Source organism: Apus apus, chromosome 4 (genome assembly GCF_020740795.1).
Source record: "Apus apus isolate bApuApu2 chromosome 4, bApuApu2.pri.cur, whole genome shotgun sequence".
Taxonomy (NCBI): domain Eukaryota; kingdom Metazoa; phylum Chordata; class Aves; order Apodiformes; family Apodidae; genus Apus; species Apus apus.
Window position 1 is genome coordinate 42,980,400 of NC_067285.1, and position 19,284 is coordinate 42,999,683.

Below are 19,284 nucleotides of genomic sequence, written 5' to 3' on the forward strand. Positions count from 1 at the left end.
CGGACCGGCCGGCTGCCTGCTAGGTGGAGCCCGCGTCCGCGCAACCCAGATCCGGGCCCTCGCTGCTCCCCCGCCCCTCGCCTCACCGCCCACCCGGCTCCGTGCGGCCGCCGCCGGGCAGGGCAGCAGCGCCGCGCCGCCCGCCGCCTCCTCCTCCTCCTCCTCTTCCTCCTCCTTCTTCTCCTCCTCCTCCTCCTCCCGGGGCCGCCGCTCCGCGCTCGGCCCTGCGGCGGACGCGGGTGCTGCGGATCCTACCGCTCCCGTAGCACCTACCACAGCCCCTCCTGCCGTGCCGGGTGCGTGGTGTTGTTGTGCCGAGCCGTGCCGAGCCGAGCCGAGCCGAGCCGTGCCGGCGGGGCCAGCCCGCCCGCCCGCGGCCATGGAGCCCCCCCGCGCCCGCTAGGCACTGCGCGGGGCGCGCCCGCGGAGCCGCCCCCCCCCCCTCCCAGCCTCCCCCCTTCCAGCCTCCTCGCCGGCCTCCGCAGCAAGAGGAGGAGGAGGAAGAGGAGGAAGGATTTGGGGTGCCGGCGGAGCCTGGGGAGCTGAGGACCACCCGCCTCCCTCTGCCTTTGTGTCCCCCAACCCCCCCGGAGGAGCGAGGGGGGGGGGGCGGCGGGCGGGGGAGCGGATGCAAAGAGCGGCTGGTGTTGGAGGGGGAAGAGAAAAAAAAGGGGGATGGTGGAAGATTTCTCTCCCGGTGTTTTGGGGCTTTTTTTTGGTGGTCTCTTCGGCAGCGGCTGTTCTTCCCCAGCAGCGGCAGCAGCAGCAGCAGCAGCAGCACAGGCAATGACTCTGCCGCATCCGAATCGCCTGGCCGGTGGTGCCGGCTCCGGAGACATCACCTTGCTCTGAAGTTGCCCGCCTGGAGGAGGGAAATCGGAGCGGGGCTTTGGTCCGGAGGGATCGGCGACGACGGGGGAGAAGAGGGAGCGATCGCCTCCCCCATCCCCACACACCCTCCGTCCTCCGTGAGGCAGCCTGTGTAGCAGCAGATTACGGCAGAAAAGGAGAGACTTTTTCTTAGTCCTGGATTTTTTTTTTTCTTGGTTATTTTTATTTTTATTTTTTTTTTAATTAAAAAAATAATAATCATCATCTCCCCCCTCCCTCTTCCTCCCGGCTGGGGGCTTTGCTACTGTGGCCTGGTTTGCTTCCTACCCCCACCCGTGGTTTCAATGGCTGGATTGTGGCAGCAGCTCCCAGCTGCAGGTTGTTGAGGGACTGATGGAGACTTGCATCTCAGGAGGTGACTAAAGGTAACTAATCGCACCCCACGGATGGATATTCAGCAACCCTTGCCTGGCCGAGAGCCTCACCCCTGCCCGGTTGCGTTGGGCTGAAGGGTGCCGGCCACCCTGGGCACACGTTTGGATTGAATTATTTCCTCGTAAGGATAGTTCTCCTTCGGGGGGGGCTGGATCCAGGTAACGAGGGAGCGTCTCTCCGGGTATGTATGCTGGTGGGGAGAGGGGGAGGAGGGGTAGCAGTGGGTACAGGAGATCCGCTGCTGGTTGGGAAATGCCTTGCGGGCTCCAGTTGGGTTCGACCGTGGTGAAGGCAGCGGGTAGATGGAGGAGACCTGGTTGGTTTTGTTCTGGCTCTCTTTACCTTTCTGTGAAAGGCACCACGTTGTACCTGTGGGTTTGCTGGTGTTAACGCTGAGGCATTCCGGAGTTTCGTGTGTCCCCTCTGACCTCGTGCCCACCCCTTTGTGAACCTGTGTTTCTATTTCATTGCTGGAGGGTGCCTCGAGGAGCAGTAGCTTTTCTGAATAGCAGGAGGCAGAGGCTGGGCGGGGGGCATGGGTGGGGACGTTGTTGAATTGGGAGGGTGTGTTGAGGGTCGCGTGGGTATGGTTCTGGGGTGGTAGGGTCGAGGTTTGTGTCCAGCCCAGCGCCCCTGGGTTACAGGTAGGCAAAAACAGCTCTTTCCCTTGCAGCCAGAGGGGGAAACGTCTGGTCCAGGTAGATGCATTGCTGGAGATGTTCAGAGCTTCCCACCTCCTGCCTCTGAGATTGCCTTTGCAGGCTCTAACAGTACAGGGCTGGCATTCGCCAGAGGGATTTTTGATCAAGAGGGCCAGTATGTGTGCCTAGAAGAAGAAAAATGTTCTTTTAAAAAAAAATTCTTAAAAATAAATAAATATTTGAACTCTCGGTTTATTTGCTTGCTTAGTTATTTCTCTGCGTTCCCCTTGCAATCATCTTTTGACTGTTGAACTTGGAAATATGGTTGTAAGGCTGATGGTTGCTCCTCGCCAGCAGCCAGAGAGCAGCCCTCTCCTGTCTCCCAGTCTACAGAGCCTACCTCGAGCTGGTGCCCTTGATTGCTAATGAAGATGTAGGTACAGAGCCCCAAACTGTGCGCTGGGTATCCTGAGGGATTGGCTTCAGGGGCTAAGTCTGATCAGCAGCCTTGTGTCCAGTGTTGGCCACAGAAACAAGGTAGCACCCCTTATGCTTTTCGTTGGGTTTTTTTTTCCCTGCCTTTACGCTATAGGCAGGTGGGTGTTTAGTTTTGCGGGAAGGATGGGGAGGCAGGAAAGGAGTCTCTCTTTCCCTTTGCTGATGGGCGTTTGATTCTTCCCTGCGGTGGTTAAAACAACTTGTATACTGCCAAAAGCAATGGTCTGCCTGTAGCATTCCTCCCTTCAACCAAAACAAACCGTCTCTGTTGTATTTACCTTCTTGCTTAGATCACTTATTCTTCCCACTAGCAGTCCTGCTTCCAGGCAGCCAGCTGCTTAGGAGGAGGCTGAGATGCACCAAAAAAAAAAAAAAAAAAAAAGAAGAAAAAATGAAAAAATAAGAGTGAAAATGCTGTGTCTTGACATAAGGCAGATAGGTAGGCTGCTAGGTGCAGTGTCTGTGTTATAGCACTGATTATTCCAGAACATTAGATCAAGACTTTTAAAGCTGACCAAAATAAAAAAAAGAATCTCTTCCCTGGAGTTAAAAATAAATAAATGCCATTTTTGTTGTGGAATGCTGTCTCCTAAACAGCACAGCCAATGCTGCCTGCTTGCTATTGAGTAGCGTGTGTGTTGTAGGGCTCGTTTATCATTATTTCCAGGGGGTTGCAATATGAACAGGCTTCTACTGTGTATTCATTAGGAAAAAGCCTTCCATGGAGGTTTTTTTTTATGGGGCTATACCAGGTGTTGCAGGTTGACACAGGCTGCTGTCGGAAAGTCTGCAGTTGTCTCTTAAGAATACCAGACCGGGAAGGGAGAAAATCTGTGCGCCCCTGCCAGTGTTGGGTGACAAAGTTCAGGTTTGGGCTCTGCTGTAGAGCTGTGTTTTCTTCTAAAGGTAAAATAAACCCCCTCAGAAGGAAGGAATCAAGCCCCCTTGTTGTGGTTGAGGCTGCTGCTGTTTCCACATCTTAAAGAGTACTTTTTCCTTATTTAGGGTTGGAAAGTGACTTGTCTTGTTACCTGCCAGTAAAAAATACAGTGGATACAGATCTCTGGTATGTCTGTTATAAAAACTTCAGTTTTTTGCAAAAGTTAGTGTTGGCTCATAAGTCCTGTATGATTTTTATTATTCAATAAAATACGAATTTTCCCTTTTCTTCTGGAGGCTGTTAGGAAAAGATATGTTTAATTTTGCATTTGATTCCAGACAAAGCTAAATGGCAGTGCAGGCTGACGACAGTGAAAACACCGAGTGAAGCATTGAGACTTTATGTCAAGTTTAAGGTTAGCATGTCCTCACTTGGATGTTTTGTTTGACAAAAGTAGGAGCTGGGTTTTCATTTTCTCAGTGCCCTCCGGAGATGGTGGAGCAGCTTGTGTTTCAGCCTAGGAAATTCACCCCGGAATGTCTGCTGGGTTGTTCCCCCTCCTTTGTTTTCTGCAGTGCTTGGTTGTGGGTCCCAGAGGTTTGGATGCCATGGGGACCATGTCCCTCCCCACAGGGGGTGATCTGGCAGAGGTGCTTGGCTTGCCTGTTCTCGGTGTTAATTGCAGAGAAGAGTTTTTCTTCCCGCAGCAGAAAACAAATTGCCCTGCCTGTTGGTGTGAAAATGAAGCTGGTGCCCTTTTCTGGATGCCAGGGAAACGTAAGCAGGTTTGTAGGTAAAGATGCAGGCACATACTTTGAGCTGGCTGGCTGATGAGCTGGGTGTCTGCATGCTGCCCAGCACCACAGGGCTGTTATAAAACTAAGTAACTGAAGCTTTAGAGGCAGGTAAACCAAATGATCACCCAGGACTGGAGAGGTATGTGCATGGTCTTTAGCTTTGGTCAACACGTCAGTTGGAGGCCCTGATGCTGCTGTCAGGGTTTTCACATTCAGGGCATGAATGTATGCATCATCAACATGAGTAAATGAGATGCACACAGGAGAGTGAAGTCTTTGTAAATGGAGTAGTCTTGGGAACAGGTGATTTATTATTACAGATTTTAATACTAATAGTGTTGGGACTGGTGTAGATTGACTAGGAGACTATTTCATGCACAAAACATTATCAAGGATGGGCTGGAGATTGATGAAAGCAGTGAAATTCAGGGAGCAAGAATGGATCAGAGGAAAGCTGAAACATGGAGGATGGGCACAAGGCTTTTTATGCTTTTTTTTTTTTTCTTTTCTTTTTTTTTTTTTCTTTTAATTGTGTTACTTAGAGGTTGTGGAAACACCCCAATGCTGTGGCTGGAGTGTTTTTGAGAAAATTTCTTACACCGTGGAGCATTCTTGCACATCACTAGAGGTTTGGAAGAACAATTCAAGAATTACTGTTTTGGAAAGGTGGTGATCTGAGAGGCATCACAATATTGATGTACTGCTTGGGCTAATGTTGAGAAACCAGGATGGCCCTGTGAAATAACCAGTTTCCTGCTGCTTTTGATGATGGCTGCTTATTGGGGTGGGATACGCTTGGAGAGCATTCAGGTTTTGAAGAGGTGTTTACCCTAGTTCGTGTAGACTTCTAGTTTTTCCCTGCTGGTCCCTTTCTCATTCAGTAGATGCCCTCCTGCTGGGGTCGGTTTACTAGAAATTCACCAGGATGCCATACTCTGGAGTGTACACACACGCTTCAGTCTCTGCTGTGTCTGTAGGCAGTGGTTTCAGGTGTCTATAAGGTGGAGGGCTAGAAAATGTGTCATTCATACGAGTTCACTCTGCCCCAGGGTACTTCTAGGAATGTTAACTCTCCCAAGCAAGGCAGTCTGGCATGCTGGCCTCTGACTGTGTCATCTCCTGGGGTCGTATCTGCTTTGGCAAATCTTTGTCAAGATCCTCAGCAGCACTTGATATCAGGTTCTTTAATCCCTGTTTGGGATGTGTGTGAATATGTCCTTGTTTTTGTAGGTGCTGAGATGCTCCAGCACTCCCTGATATCATCCTTGTGCCTGCAGGCAGCAGAAGCTCCCAGAGCAGGCTGCTGAAGTAGGATGAGGAGGAATAACTTGCTTTTTAAGTATCTACTTTTAATTCCTGGCTACTTTAATGGCAAGGAAACAATCACTTACTCAAATCTGTGATGTGGCTCTAACAAACGCCTTATCCCGTTGCCTGTTTTTAGCCTCCAAGTTTGTGGTGCAGTGCTTGCTTTATGTTCCTCACTAGATAATCTCTACAGCACTCAGTCTGAAAAGCATGTGTCTCCTGGATGCAAACTAAGCATCCATTTTTAAGGTGGCTTCTCTAAGGACACCTTGGCACTATAATATTCACTTCAGTAGTCTTTTCAGAGAGCCTTCTGATTTTCTGTATAAGGTAGATGCGATTATTGGTCATTGCACCAAGCATCTGTAGCTGTAGCAAGGCAGCCAGTCTTTTCAGGCAATAAAAACTTCATTTTAATTGTGTTCTGGATTGCTGTGTTACTTACTAAGCAGTGCTTAACATGGGATTTTTAATTTTTTTTTTTCCTAGCCTGTCTGAAACCTGTTTTCCTTTGGCAGAGAAATGAAGACTAAACCGTTTTTAAATGGCCTTTTTCTTTGTCTTCCCCCCTCCTCCTCATTTCAAGTGTTTCATCTCTACTGCTTAGGGCCTCTCTTATTAAGGAGGTTATCAGTGCATCCGCACTGGGGTTCCCACTGTGGTCGATGGAGTGCTTCTGTTGGCTTCCCTGTGAGGGCAAGATGCTCAGGAAAGGCAGATGTGGTATCTCCTGGATACTCCAGAATCTCAGATGTGGTATCTTTTCAAAAACATTCCCCCGCTTCAGCATCATGTTTCTAATTGTGTTGCAATGTCTTTGCCAGAGGTGGCATTTCAGGCTGAACAAAGCTGTGTACGCAGGTGAGGACTTGAAATCCCTGCATGCTTCTAAAATCCTCTTAGGAAAACAGTTGAAAATTAAGATCAAGACACTTCCATTTGAGACATGACAGCTTTTTGGTTTCAAGGGTCACGAAATAGATGCTTTTCTGAAGGAAACGAAGAAGTGTTTGGAAGCTGTCCTAATTAGACAATATTAAGTTATATATTTCATTTAAATGCCTAATAGTAATACACTTTTATAGAGCATTCATAGATGTATAGCCTCACACTACTGGGATATTTTTAATTATTAGTATTTTTTAAAGCACCTTAGTCAACACGTAATTACATACAGAATTATTTCAGTGGTTACAGACCTAATGCTTCAGCAATCTGTAGCACAACTCCAGTTCATTGCAGTGGATACCTGACAGAGAACAGCTTTGAAATATTTTGCACAGTGTTTTGAGTAGGTTGGATCATAGCTTTGCTACTATTAATTGCAGTGGCTTTACTGACTTGATTGCAGTTGCATTGATTTATACCAGGTAAAGTAATTGGTTTTGAACATTGCAACAGAGCGATGTGTTTCCAAAACTTACAGTGAAACAGGCATAAATACAAGGGATCAACATGAATGTTTTCTTACAGCAATATGAAATAAAAGCCAAGTGAAATGGGACTCTCTGTGCTTCTGTAGAAGTGGCGCTTAAAATGTAATAATGAATCGCCCTACTAGAAAGTCCTGCACAAAAGTGCCAGTCCTGAACAGCCTGATTCTGAAAAGAGGCCTGATCTAAACCTTGTACCTTTGGACAAGACTCCAAGTGGTTTTATACCAGTGGCAAGTAGTTTGCTTGTCAGTCATCACAGTCAATACATACAAGTTTTTACAGTAAGTCCCTTTTCCGCTCCGTGGGAGCCAAGGATCTATTTGCAGAGGTGAGGATGCTGAATGAATGGACACTGTTTAGAGGGCATAGAGGGATAGAAACAGTATGACTAATGCAGTCTTAGTGTATCCTTTTATTAGATGCAGATATACATATACAGAGAGTTATAAGTAGCACAATTTGGTGAACAGTCGCCGTTCTGATTTTTTTGCGTCAAACTTGGGGAAGTGAAAAAGAGGTATTTAAGGATTGTACCTAGACCCACATCATACCTACTTGTGTGTGTATGTGTGTGCATATACATGGGTTTGTTTGTGAAATGATGCTGATGCACAGGTTTTTGGTTTTTTTTTTTAATTCTGTTGCTAGAAAACCTGTTTTCCCTATTGTTTTTCTGATTCTGAGTTTTTGAGCTGTAGGTGCAGTGATGGACAACAACAACAAAATACTTGGGCAAAGGCCTGCACTTTTAAAATTCTGAGTTGATCAGTTAGCAGTCCAACACAAAAATGAAATTGCCTCATTTTCAGATATACTGAGGACCCACTTGTTTATCAGCGTTGGTGCTGGTCCTTACCTGTTTGTAGCAGCCTGTTCTCAGTCTGGAGTTGCTAATCCCAAACCTGCCTTAAGAGATTTTTTCACTGCCCTCAGAGCACACAAGGGGAATGTCACTGTGGTGCAGAAGTGCTGTTTGTTGCTTTTTTGGGGATGCCAATATTTTCCTTTGAGAAGTGTACGTTAGAGACAGCTGCACTATCTAAGTTTGGGCTGATATAGGTTAGAAGAATTTAGCTCAAACGAGCCCAGCACCAGGAGCTGGGAAGCTATTGACTGGTTTGTGGTTTTTTCTTTTCCTAATGCAGCCACTCGTTGTGTTGGAAGACACTGGAAGAAAAAGGAAGCACTAAGCAGGAGTGACACCCCCGTTTTGTTTCATCGCGGGGGGGTCAGGGGTCTTGCTGTTTACCAGCCCTGCAGAGGCACTGTGCTGCCTTGCTGTTCAGCACCTTGTTGCAAACCAAGCCTTGGCTTAAGTCCGTGAGAATAAGGGAGGGACCCAAGCCCAGTTTTTGATGTTCTGCATGGGTGGGTACCCTGAATACTTAAATGCATTCCAGTGACAGCTGATCCTGTAAGGAGATTTTCAATAGCTCTCTGGGTTGATTTCCCACTTCCCCCCCCCCCCTTTTTCTTTTTTTTTCTTCCTCTTCTTTTTTTCCCCAAAGACTGCTGGGAAAGGGGGAAAAAGACTTGCACCTATCGTAGACATCTCTTTGAATAGGTTTCACTGTTGGAGAGAGTTGAGAATTTCAGGGATCATGTTAACTTGTTTTCTTTCACGCTGCCTTCGCGTGTGTGTTTGACTGACAGATAGGTTGCCCTTTCAGAATGGTGCAGATTCCCATCACTCACTTCAAAGGGGCCAGGTTTTTGGTGGGGTGGGTTTTTTTGCTATGTGCTGCAGGCTTTGTATCCAGAAATATCCACAATGTAGTGTGAATCCCCTTATTTCCCACTTTTGTCTATGTGTTCCTTTGCATCTTTTGGTTTCTGGTTGGTTTCCTCTCCCCCCCCTCCTTTTTTTTCCCCTGCAGTAACAAAAGGCTTTTGGATTCTGTCCTGAATGACTTTTTATGTTAAGGCTATCTGGAGGTACATAAAACTGGTCTGTAATCCTGTAGTAGATGGCTTATCCAGAGAACAGCCACGCTTGTTTCCAGCACACCACAGATTGCTATATTGGAAATTGCACCTCAGCTCAACCTCGTTGGAACTGTGTGCACGAGCTAAAATGTTATTACTTTGGATTTAGGATATTGCAATCAAGGCCTTTGGCAATTTGGAAACGTGGTGTATGTGTCCCGCTTCCTTCCAAGGGAAATTATGATATGACTACTGCGCTCTGCAATTCCCACAGCACAAACTCCTTCAAGAAAATGTCATTTTGGATTATCTTTAATGGGTGCAGGTGCGTGGAATGGCTGGATGTTCTTTTTCCCCTCCTGTCTTTTCCTTTTTTTTTTTTAATTTTTTATTTAACAAGGACAGTAATATTACAATCGCTGCTTGACTTGGTCCAACTCCAAAATGATGGATGTCTCCTTGTGTAAAATTCATCCTGGTAGGTATTTGAAACGTAGTCATTATGCTGCATAACGTGATAACTTGTGACCTTTTGACAAGCGTCCACAATTACAATAGTAATGCACTTTATAGATCTCCTTAAGTAGGTCACCAATTTGCAATGAGTCTTTCTAAAGTCTGTGCATTGCGTTTCTGTTGCAGGAGTGGGGAGTACTTCTCTAGCATGGCCAGTTTTTCCAAGGAAGGCTAAAATGTGACAAGGGAATGGCACCTGTGCGCATATCCTTGTTTTGATGAGAAATACAGGTGCATGTCACTGAGTGTGTGATGATATTCTCATCGGAGCAGCTCTGCCTTTGCAGTGGGGCTGAGATGTTGGGTAGAAATAGAGCACCTGTAGAAGGATGTTGGCCAGTAGACTCAAGCAGTTGTTTATGCCCAGCTGAACCAAAAAGTGCTAATTTTCCCGTTCAAGGGGAGAATCTGGACCTCAGCATTGTTCGTGGGGATGTTTGCTCCATGGAGAACAGGATATGGTGGGGAATATATCTTAAGAGCTGCCTCACTGTTTGTCTTCTTCAGCTTTGGGAGCAGCAGATGGGGGGTTGTCTTCTTCAATGCCTTTACGCTTGATCACTCCCTCATCCCTTGTGCACGAAGGGCAGACCAGCATAACCCATGGGCCCTGCTGTAAGGGGGAGGATGCCAGCTCTTGTTTGACCCTTTTCAAACTGTGAGCTTGAGCACAGCAAGGCTCCAAGGTTCCTCACAAGTTGATGTAATTTAGGGGCAAAGCCTATTGCAGCAGTAGTCATTGTGGTAAAGCTGGCAACTTCAACAAAGTAGTCAAAATTAATAGCCAAAGTATTAGGTAAAAGAGTGAAGAATATAATGAAAATCTGGCCTGTAGCAATATAGATGTATTTTGCAGTAGTAGCAATATAATACTGTTTGTTTGAGCTGGTTTCTCTTCTTACTACAATAAAATATATGGCAAAGCATATGTTGACTGAGGGGTGCAAAGTCCGCTCCTAATTTCAAACTCAAAGAGGCCTCGGCTGTGCTGCAGTAGGAGCTGTAGTCAAACACCAAGCAGATAATCACATATATATATATTTTTTTTCCTTGTAAATCACTGTTCCTTTTATACCATAGACATTTGTGTGGGTGGTTTCTCCTTGACCACAAAGATTTGTTTCTTGTTGTCTTTCATTTATGTTCTCTATTGAATTAGCCGAGTTAGGCAGTTTTGTCTGTCACACTTGGGTGGGATACTGCAATGATTTAATTTAAAATGAAAGAGAGATGTCTTCATTTTAGGAAAAACCACGACTAAGTGGTGAGAGTAAGCAGGTCTAGCCTTTACCAGAAACCCTAATTAAAAGAAATCCCATGTACGGTTGACCTTGACTATTGAGACAACCCTCAAAGAAGAAAGAGCACTAAAAATTAGTATGCTGCCAGCACTGCACTTTTATTATTTGGTGTTATTAAGCAAACTCAGTGTGTATTTCTTTTTTGAAGCATTTGATTAAATGTGTGATCTTATCTTGGTGAAATGGCCCGCTGGGTTGCAGACAGTGGTGATCAGAAATGAAATTTGTTTAGAGCCTCGGAACAGACATTTATTTAATGAGACCTTTCTTGAATAATAGATGTGACAGTGAGATAGCTGTGCACCATGTTTTGGGGGTTGGGCTTTTTTGTGTCTGTGTGTAGAGAGTTGCAGTGTGGTTGGGGGAGAAGATAACTTGAGTGCACAGGAGTGAGAATAGGGTGTATATGTAGGGAACTAGTAATATGTTGCAAAATCAGGCTCTGATTCTGCTAGGAGTTATTTTTGGGTCAAGCTTTGCGTGCTTTGGGACCTCCCTGTTGGCATATTGTTGGGCATATCAAGTGATGCACGTACATATCCAGCTCTGTATCAATGATCTTGTCCTTTAGATAGAGCTTTTAAGACATTTGTATTATGTGGAAATAAAAGAAAAACCCAGACAACCAACCAAAAAACCAACGAAACCACAAACAAAAAAAAACCCAGAGATGCATGGTAGTCGACTCTTGGGGTCAGTGCTGATGTTCTTTGGTTTATAATAGACACATTGAATCAGTGAGACTAAGGGAGAGAGGCTAGTCCATGCATGAGGAAGGCAGGCTTCACCAGAGGGTGTTCACCTCTTGTGTCCAGAGATGAGAAAATATGGAATGTAGGTAGACATTCTCATCTTCCTTGTTTTGTTCATTGGAAGTGCAGTACTTCCTTATTAGGCACAGCTGCCATGGGACCCTCCTCCAGGGAAAAAGTCCCCTAAATGGGGCTTCCAGTTTTGAAGCAATGTCAGAGATGCAATGGTAGGTAGATCTGTTTTTCCAGCAAGGCAGTCAACATCACTATAGTTTCCCATACAGCTCACAAGTGTAAGATTTCATTGAATGTGTGAACTGTACAGGATTTTCAACTGTTGACACATCATTACGTGCCTTCTTTTTCCCAAGGTGAAGCTGAAAGTGAACTTGAATACCTGAACGTGTTTTGGGTTTGTTGTGCTTTTTTCTGACTTTTTCAGCAGTGGACTTAGAAGAATATACTGTGGTGATCTCTGAGGGCAAGAGATGTGAATTTTCTGAGCAGCCCAGTCTTCCTCTGCAAAAGGGCCTTTTTCTATAGAAAGTTTGCTTTTGAATGAAAGGAGTCCCAGAGTACCTCTGTTGTAAAACTGTGTCCACATTTGCCCCACTGCTCCCCTGTAGTGTACGACATCCAGTTAGATGGTGACCTCAGGCACAAATACAGGATGAGGGAAGAATGGCTGGAGAGCAGTCCTGAGGAGAAGGACTTGGGGGTGGTAGTTGATGAGAAGATTGACATAAGCTTCCAGTGTGTGCTGGAGCCCAGAAAGTCAGTTGTGTCCTGGGCTGCATCAAAAGAAGTGTGGCCAGCAGGGCAAGGGAGGGGATTTTGCCCCTCTGCTCTGCTCTGGTGGAACCCCAACTGGAGTGCTGTGTCCAGTTCTGGTGCCCTCAGCACAAGAAAGATATAAACCTGTTGGAGAGGGTCCAGAGAAGGGCCACCAAGATGATCAGAGGGCTGGAGCAGCTCTGCTGTGAAGACACGCTGAGAGAGTTGGGGCTATTCAGCCTAGAGAAGAGAAGACTCCAGGGAGACCATAGAGCACCTTCCAGTGCCTGAAGGGGCTCCAGGAAAGCTGGGGAGGGGCTTTTCATCAGAGAAGATATTGATAGGACTAGGGGTAATGGTTTTAAACTGAGAGAGGGGAGATGTAGGTTAGATATTAGGAAGAAATTCTTCACCCTAAGGGTGGTGAGGAACTGGAATGGGTTGCCCAGGAAGGCTGTTGATGCCCCATCCTTGAAGGCTTTTAAGGCCAGGTTGGATGAGGTTTTGTGCAACCTGATCTAGTGGGAGGGTTCCCTGCTCATGGCAGGGGGGTTGGAGCTTGATGATCTTTAAAGGTCCCTTCCAACCTGAATGATTCTATGATTCTAACTGATGTTTCTAGGGGTAAACCCAAAACCTTCCCTTACAGGAGTTGGGAGAAGATGTGAGCTCCTTGCCTTAGTGGTAGGCCGAAGTGCCAACTTAGGAGTCCTCCAGCATTTGATGCTTCAGTTGCTCATCTTCCCCACTCTTTGGTTAATGTGGTTGTTTTTCTTAAAAGCTGTATGGCTCTTGGGATGTTCTGATAACTAACGCAGAGGTATTTTTCTTTTGTGGAGGACGGCTGATCCTACCAGATGCCAAATGTAAATTCATGAGGCTTGGCTACAAAGTGCAGGAATTCATGTGCCTGGGAGCCCTGAGTATTTTGTCATGGTGCTTGCTTGAGGCTGAGGGATAATTTCTGTTTGCAAGGTGATTTGTGTTTGTGGTATACTGAGGAAAACAGCCTGTAAACATGTAGCTCGCAGGCATCTTTTAAGTGGTTCTTCCCATAGGTCTGCAGCTGGATACAAATTGTCTTTGTAGCAGACACAGCAAACCCAAAGCCAGAGGTCAAAGATCAGCAAGCGTGATCCTCTTGAGCATCCTAGATGGCATCCCCAGGGCTGGTTTGGTGGTGAAGCTACCTGTCATGAAATCATCCCTGTGGGGTGGTGGTGGACAGCTGGCAGAGCGCAGGGGCAAAGAGAGCTGCGTTTATAACCACTGGGTTGCTTGTGCAAGGAAGGCAGGTGATTTTGGCTCTGGCATGAGTTCAGTGGGGTGCTCAGACATACGTCTCGTCTGGGTACCTGCATGGAAGCTAGGTTGTAATCCAGCCTGAAAAAAATCCCAAGTATTTAAAAATTACCCTTTCTGCAGCTGAGACTTGCACAGCCTGCTAGGAAAAGTCATGGTCCCATTATGATCTGCTTAAACTAGAAGTCAGTTGGGAAAATGAAGATGGAAAATTCACTGAAGTCTACTTGACATGTACTCTTCTAACAGAAGTAACTTGATTTAAGTAAATCCATATGCAGTGGTTTCTGAGCTGAGTCTGGTGACTTGTTTCTGAACTGAGAATGGTGACTTGGTATAATTTTTATTTACTTTTTTCTGTAAATGCTGCAGACTTCTGTGATTTCCCAGAATTTCAAACTCTTGATGGGACTCTGAAATGAGAAGAGAAATCCATCACAGATAAATTTCCAGGGTGATTGTTTAAAAATGGAGGTAGCATTTTTAACTAGCATTCTGTTGCTCATAAAGCTAAGCCAATGTTTTACAGAAAAACAAATAAGCACTTTGCACATGCTGGAGGTGCTGGTTGGGTTGGTGCACTCTGAGAAGGCACCACTGATACAAAGGTATATGAGAACAGTGCTGCTCCTGTACCAGGAGGTATTTTGTGGATCCATTTCCCTCTGTGGAAGTCATCGGTGCAGAACTTGAGGACCTTGTGCAGTTGTGTGGGATTTGGGGCTGCAGTTTCTGCTGAAGGCCCCACATGTGCCAGCGGTCTTGGTGGAAAAATTAATGCTATGCACATGCCTCAGGTTTCTCCTTACGACATCACCCTGGGACTGGAGTGAACCCATCCAGCCAGGTGTTACAGAAAACCTATGAGAAGGGGATAGTGCCTGTGCTGGAGACAGAACAAGGTGTCTTTATGCAGCAGATCTTAATTATTCCACTTGGCAACGTTGTGGACTTTGTCCTCATGTTGAAATTTTGCCCATTTTTTATCTAACACACCTAATTTTTGGTGTGTTAGGGAGTGAGGGACTAATCACAAACATGCAGTTTAACTTGAGTGTCCATGCAGTAATAAGGTTCAAAGGTGTAATTATGTTTCCAGCCTCCTTGCTAATTTTCTGCTGGTTGAGGAGAGGAATGACTATCCCTTTGTGCCCCGAGGAGTGCCTTCTCTTCCAGCAATGCAGGGACTGATGCCTGGCTACCCTAGCCTTTTCCCAGGTGTCAGTCTACTCTGTTTTGTTAGTTTCTCCATTTCCATTTCCAGACTCATTAAGTCAGACATCAAGGGTATGGAAATGTTACGGTGTGAGTAGAACTGGCAAATTTGTTGACACGTAGAAGAGGAACTAGAGAGAGGGTCTTTAGTACCCTGAAGGACCCAAGAGGGTCAGAACAGAGAGGGCTCATTATTCTCTTCCACTTCTTGCCATACTGTATAAAAGCCAGGAGAACTGGAAGCCAGCACCTTTTTCTCCTTCACCTTTCTTCCTATTTTCTCTGCTGTTTTCCCCTCAACTCGCCACGTGCTCTGGAGAATCCAACTCTGTCAGGTGCTGTGAGGAGCTGTGGACCCCTCTCCTGAGAGGCCTTGTCACAAGGCACCTCGTGGACCTGTTCTTGCCATCATCAAGATCGGTTTTGTATAAATCTGTATATAAGTTTATATATCTGTTCTTCACCCCACGTGCTACTCCCTTTTCTGTGTTACAGTAAACTTGTTCCAGTTTTGGTTTCCAACCTTGAAGTCTCTTTTCCTTATTCCCCTTTTATCTTCCCTTGCAACTCTGTCCTCTGGTTTGTCGTTCGCCCTGATCACTAAACCAAGAAAGTACTAAACCAAGATGATCTATGTGTATCTACTGATGCTGTTGTAACATGGAGCAATTATTGAAATTAAGGAAGAGGACATCTTTCATCAAAAGGGTGAGATAAAACAATATCAGGAGCTGGCAAGGCACTTCATCTGGAGGACATGCTGAGAGCCACAGATTAATCATGTCGCGATATCTTGATGTTGCCTTCCAGTGTTTGCTCCGTGGTGTTCAGCTCTGGTGCTGATGTTGCATCATGGCAAAAAAGAAACTGGCACGTGCTGGAGGAGGATGAGCAGATAGCCTTGCTGTTGCCTCCATTTTCAGGCTGCAAATAACTTAGAAAGGGAAATCTTATTTACGTTTTAGGATAGCAGGCCAATGAAAAATGTATTTCCTGGTTTTTCATATTGGTATGATTTTCTTGTCCTTATCTCTACACCGTTCTTGTCAGATAAGTGTGGAGCAAAGAGTCAGTTTTTGCTTTTAAACTGAGAAAGAGCTGTTTTTCCTTTACTAATTTGGCTTTGACCAGTGCTCTGAAATCTTCTAAGTGATATGGAAATGGCTCTTAGTTTGCATGCTTGGACGAAGGCCAGCAGAGGTTTTCTTGTGTGGGCTCACTTTGTTTGTTTTCCTCCAAAACTGTGTGTTAATTCAGGCCAGTGGCTGCTCATACAGACTTTGGATATAGTGTTGGGGGCTAATTAAAAATAGCTGCTAATTGAGTGCTGACTGTTGTGGACTTGATTTTTCCTGCACTTCAGCATGGATAAGAGTTTTCCTGTAAAAGTGAAGAGATGAATCTGCTCGAAGAGGCTTGCAGAGATCTGTTGTGTTCAATTTGGAGACACATTTGAGAAGTAACTTTGTCATGATTTGTAATATTGCTCAACCATGTGGGAAATTGAAGTTTCTTTAAAAAGTGCAATGTCTGGTCACTCGATTTAACCTATAAGTAAAAACTTGCAGGTTATTACTTACATATAATTAAGAGGGCCACTGCCTGCAGGTACCAGCAGCAAGGAGTACTGGGTTCAGTTGTTGGAGCATGGCTCTGTGTAACCCCCTTGTGCCACATGATCCATCTGCTGAGCTTCTTGCAGTCCCTGTGCTGACCTTTATCGTGGTGTGTCTTTTCTCTTTAGACAGCTCTGTGTTTGCCACAAATTGAAAACGGTGTTTGAACACTCAAGTGGGAATTTGCATTGTGTACAGTGACTTCACTGAAATCATGGTGTTTCCAGGCTTGGGAATTTTGGGGGTACCGTAGAATTTGTTGCCGTTTTAGAAATAACACCTAATATACATTGGATATGAAAGGAACAAAAGAGAGAAAGGTGTTTGTTTTTTTTTTTTTAATTAGTTTATGCAGAAGTAGTGTGTCCTTGCCCCTCGACATGAGGAGGAAATTCTTGAGTGTGAGGGTGGTGAGACACTGGCACAGGTTGTCCAGGGAAGCTGTGGAAGCCCCATCTCTGGAAGTGTTGAAGGGCAGGTTGGATGGGGCTCTGGGCGACTTGCTCTAGGGGAAGGTGTCCCTGCCAATGTAGGGGGGTTGGAACAAGATGATCTTTAAGGTCCCTTCCAACCCAAACTAGTCTGTGATTCTTTGATTCTGGGCTTGGATCCTACCTGTGTATGTTTTTATACCAGCAAATGCTTTGCTTTTCCTTATAACTGACCTTGGCTTCAAATTGCCTGAGCTGTTTTTTGATGATTATGGCATTCTTTTGAGTTTACCTTTTTTGTTTCTCCCTGAAATAACTGAACAAAATTGTTTGAGCCGGTCAAGTATCTAGAAAAGCATCCCAAAGAGCAGCCTGCCTGCTCTGCTGGTACCTGCCTGGTCACTGGGTTGGGCTGAGCCATGCAGAGAGAGATGCAGCTGGGGAGCATCCACTGGGGCATGTTTGGTGGTGGTTGGCTGGCGGCAGGCTGCTAGCAGATAAGTCTGGGATGGATAACAGGCTCATTAGCAAGCTTTTATTGTAGTGCTGAAGTGTGGTGCACAGGAAGCAGGGATTGTTCTGGCTTGTTTATTTAGCTAATTGTTATTTTTATTATGTGATTATTCTGCACCCCGCTTTTGCTGTGGGATTAGGGTGTGTGGCTTTTGTGGTGTTTTGATTTTGTGGGTGGTTTTTGAGTGTGTTTTGGGGTTTTTTCTGGCTTTTGTTTTTTAAAGGGAGAAGGATGAGGTAGGTTTAGTTTATCTGGCTGAACAGAGATATCTATATGTAAGCTAATATTTTAAACTGGTTTTCTAGCTAATAGAAAGAGGCAGGCACTTCTTGGGCATGATTCCTTTCCTTCTCATGTAGACATTAAAATAGGTCAGATGAATTGCACCCTAAAAAGCTTATTTGTCTCCTCTGACTGTAAAGGAAGCCTACGGTGACAAACTCAGAGCCATTTACATTGCAGATACCTTAAGATGGAGGAGGTGAATCCCACACTAGGAAATTACTCTCCTTAGCTTGCAGTGCTTTTCCAATTTAAATGTGAATCTGCATGATATGCTGCTGGTACCTGGTGCAGCAAAGCTGATCCAGCAGGAATTACATGGAGAGTAATTGAAATGGCCCCTGGTTTTCAGAGAGCTTGTGCCCAGGAGGAGCTGCTGCTTACTGCAAGGAGGACTGGCAAGAGTAGAATTGGTGTGAAGTGTGTACTTTAAATATCACAAAAATAAATGCAGGCATGGTGGAGTACGAGTGTTAGTTTTTGTGCAGCTCTGTATGTTGAGAGTGGGACTCCCACTGTGTGCTTTTGTACCTCTGTGGCTTTTTTTCCCTGAGAACATGTAGTTACCTGCAGACTTGAGCAATTACATGTCTACTCTCCCCTTTTATTTCAAGGACTGAAATGTAAAAGTTTATGAAGATGCTGAAAAGGCAGATGCTGGCAGATGCTGGCAGATGTGTCTGCCTTGGCTTGTATGGGAAGGCATCCCTCAGGTAGGTTCCCTGGGATACAGAGCCTGTTGGTGGGAGAGGGGCTTCCCAGACTGCAGCCCTAAACTCCTGGTCCCTGACAAATTAAGAGTTTATCTAATGAAGCGACTTCCTACAAATAGGGTGTTCATAGGTCCTACTAATCTCTTAAGAATAAATAGAAAATAAAAAATGTCTACCTTCCTTTCTTCATTCTCCCAAGAGCTGCAGTTTGGACAGATGTTTCAGTGCAAGTTTTGGCTGCTTCTCCTCCACCCCCAAATCAAACCCCTTCGTTTTGCCATCTGTTTCTGTGGTTGTATGGGGAACCAGGCTGGGAAATGAAGCTCTAATTTTAAAAACTATGTTGGGTTTGTAGCTCTTGCTGGGCTGTTTTTGCCTGGGATTGGTTTCCCGGCTGGTTTACAGCTGATTTTTTTGTGTAGCTGCGTGGTAGTAACACAAGCTTTGGGATACTGTGGGGAATGCAGAGCTGCTCAAAATGTGCGTGAGGTTTTCTCAGGGGTGTTGGTGGCTCTCCCTGCCTTCCCGTTTCCAACCACAGGTGTTCTGAAGGTTGCTCTCTGGTGTGTTGGCTGAGTCTCTTGCTCTGGGGAACACTGAACATTGCATATATTTATATATTTGTGTGTATATATACGTGTGTTACATGTTTGTGTGTATAGGAATGTGTACATATATACAATAAATATATAAATATAGATATATGTGTATATATACTCATGGTAAATTGCTAAACAAGGCATGTTCTGTTCTCTTCCCCCCCCCCCCCCCCTCTTTCTAATATACTCTAATAACACTAGGCAGGATTGAACCTCACCGTTGTGCAAACTCATTTTACAACTTGCACAGAACTTTGGAGAAAGACACGAGAGCAAACTGTGCCTTGCATCTTAAAAGCAGAGGTATATATGCAGAGCACATGCTCAAACCTATCAGTATTGCAGAAGCATAGCATGAAATTCACTCACCCCGTTCATAATAATTTTGTGCTGATTTCTTCTCTGCACTGTTGGTTTTAATTTTTTTTTAAACAAGTGACTGAATCCTTGAACAGCCCTTCATTTTTGGATCAGATGGAAGTGGGGATTTTTAGGACTGTACTATAGTAGTAACACG

The 19,284-nt window shown here is 45.3% G+C and overlaps 1 protein-coding gene across 1 annotated transcript in view; it reads left to right on the plus strand.

The window, feature by feature from the left end:
- Positions 1 to 659: 659 nt before the first annotated feature.
- Positions 660 to 19,284, plus strand: part of ADGRL3 (adhesion G protein-coupled receptor L3) — a 509,563-nt gene continuing 490,938 nt past the window's right edge. The window contains exon 1 of the mRNA XM_051618348.1: positions 660 to 1,447. The gene's annotated coding sequence lies outside the window, so the exon portion shown is untranslated. The remainder of the gene's footprint in view (positions 1,448 to 19,284) is intronic.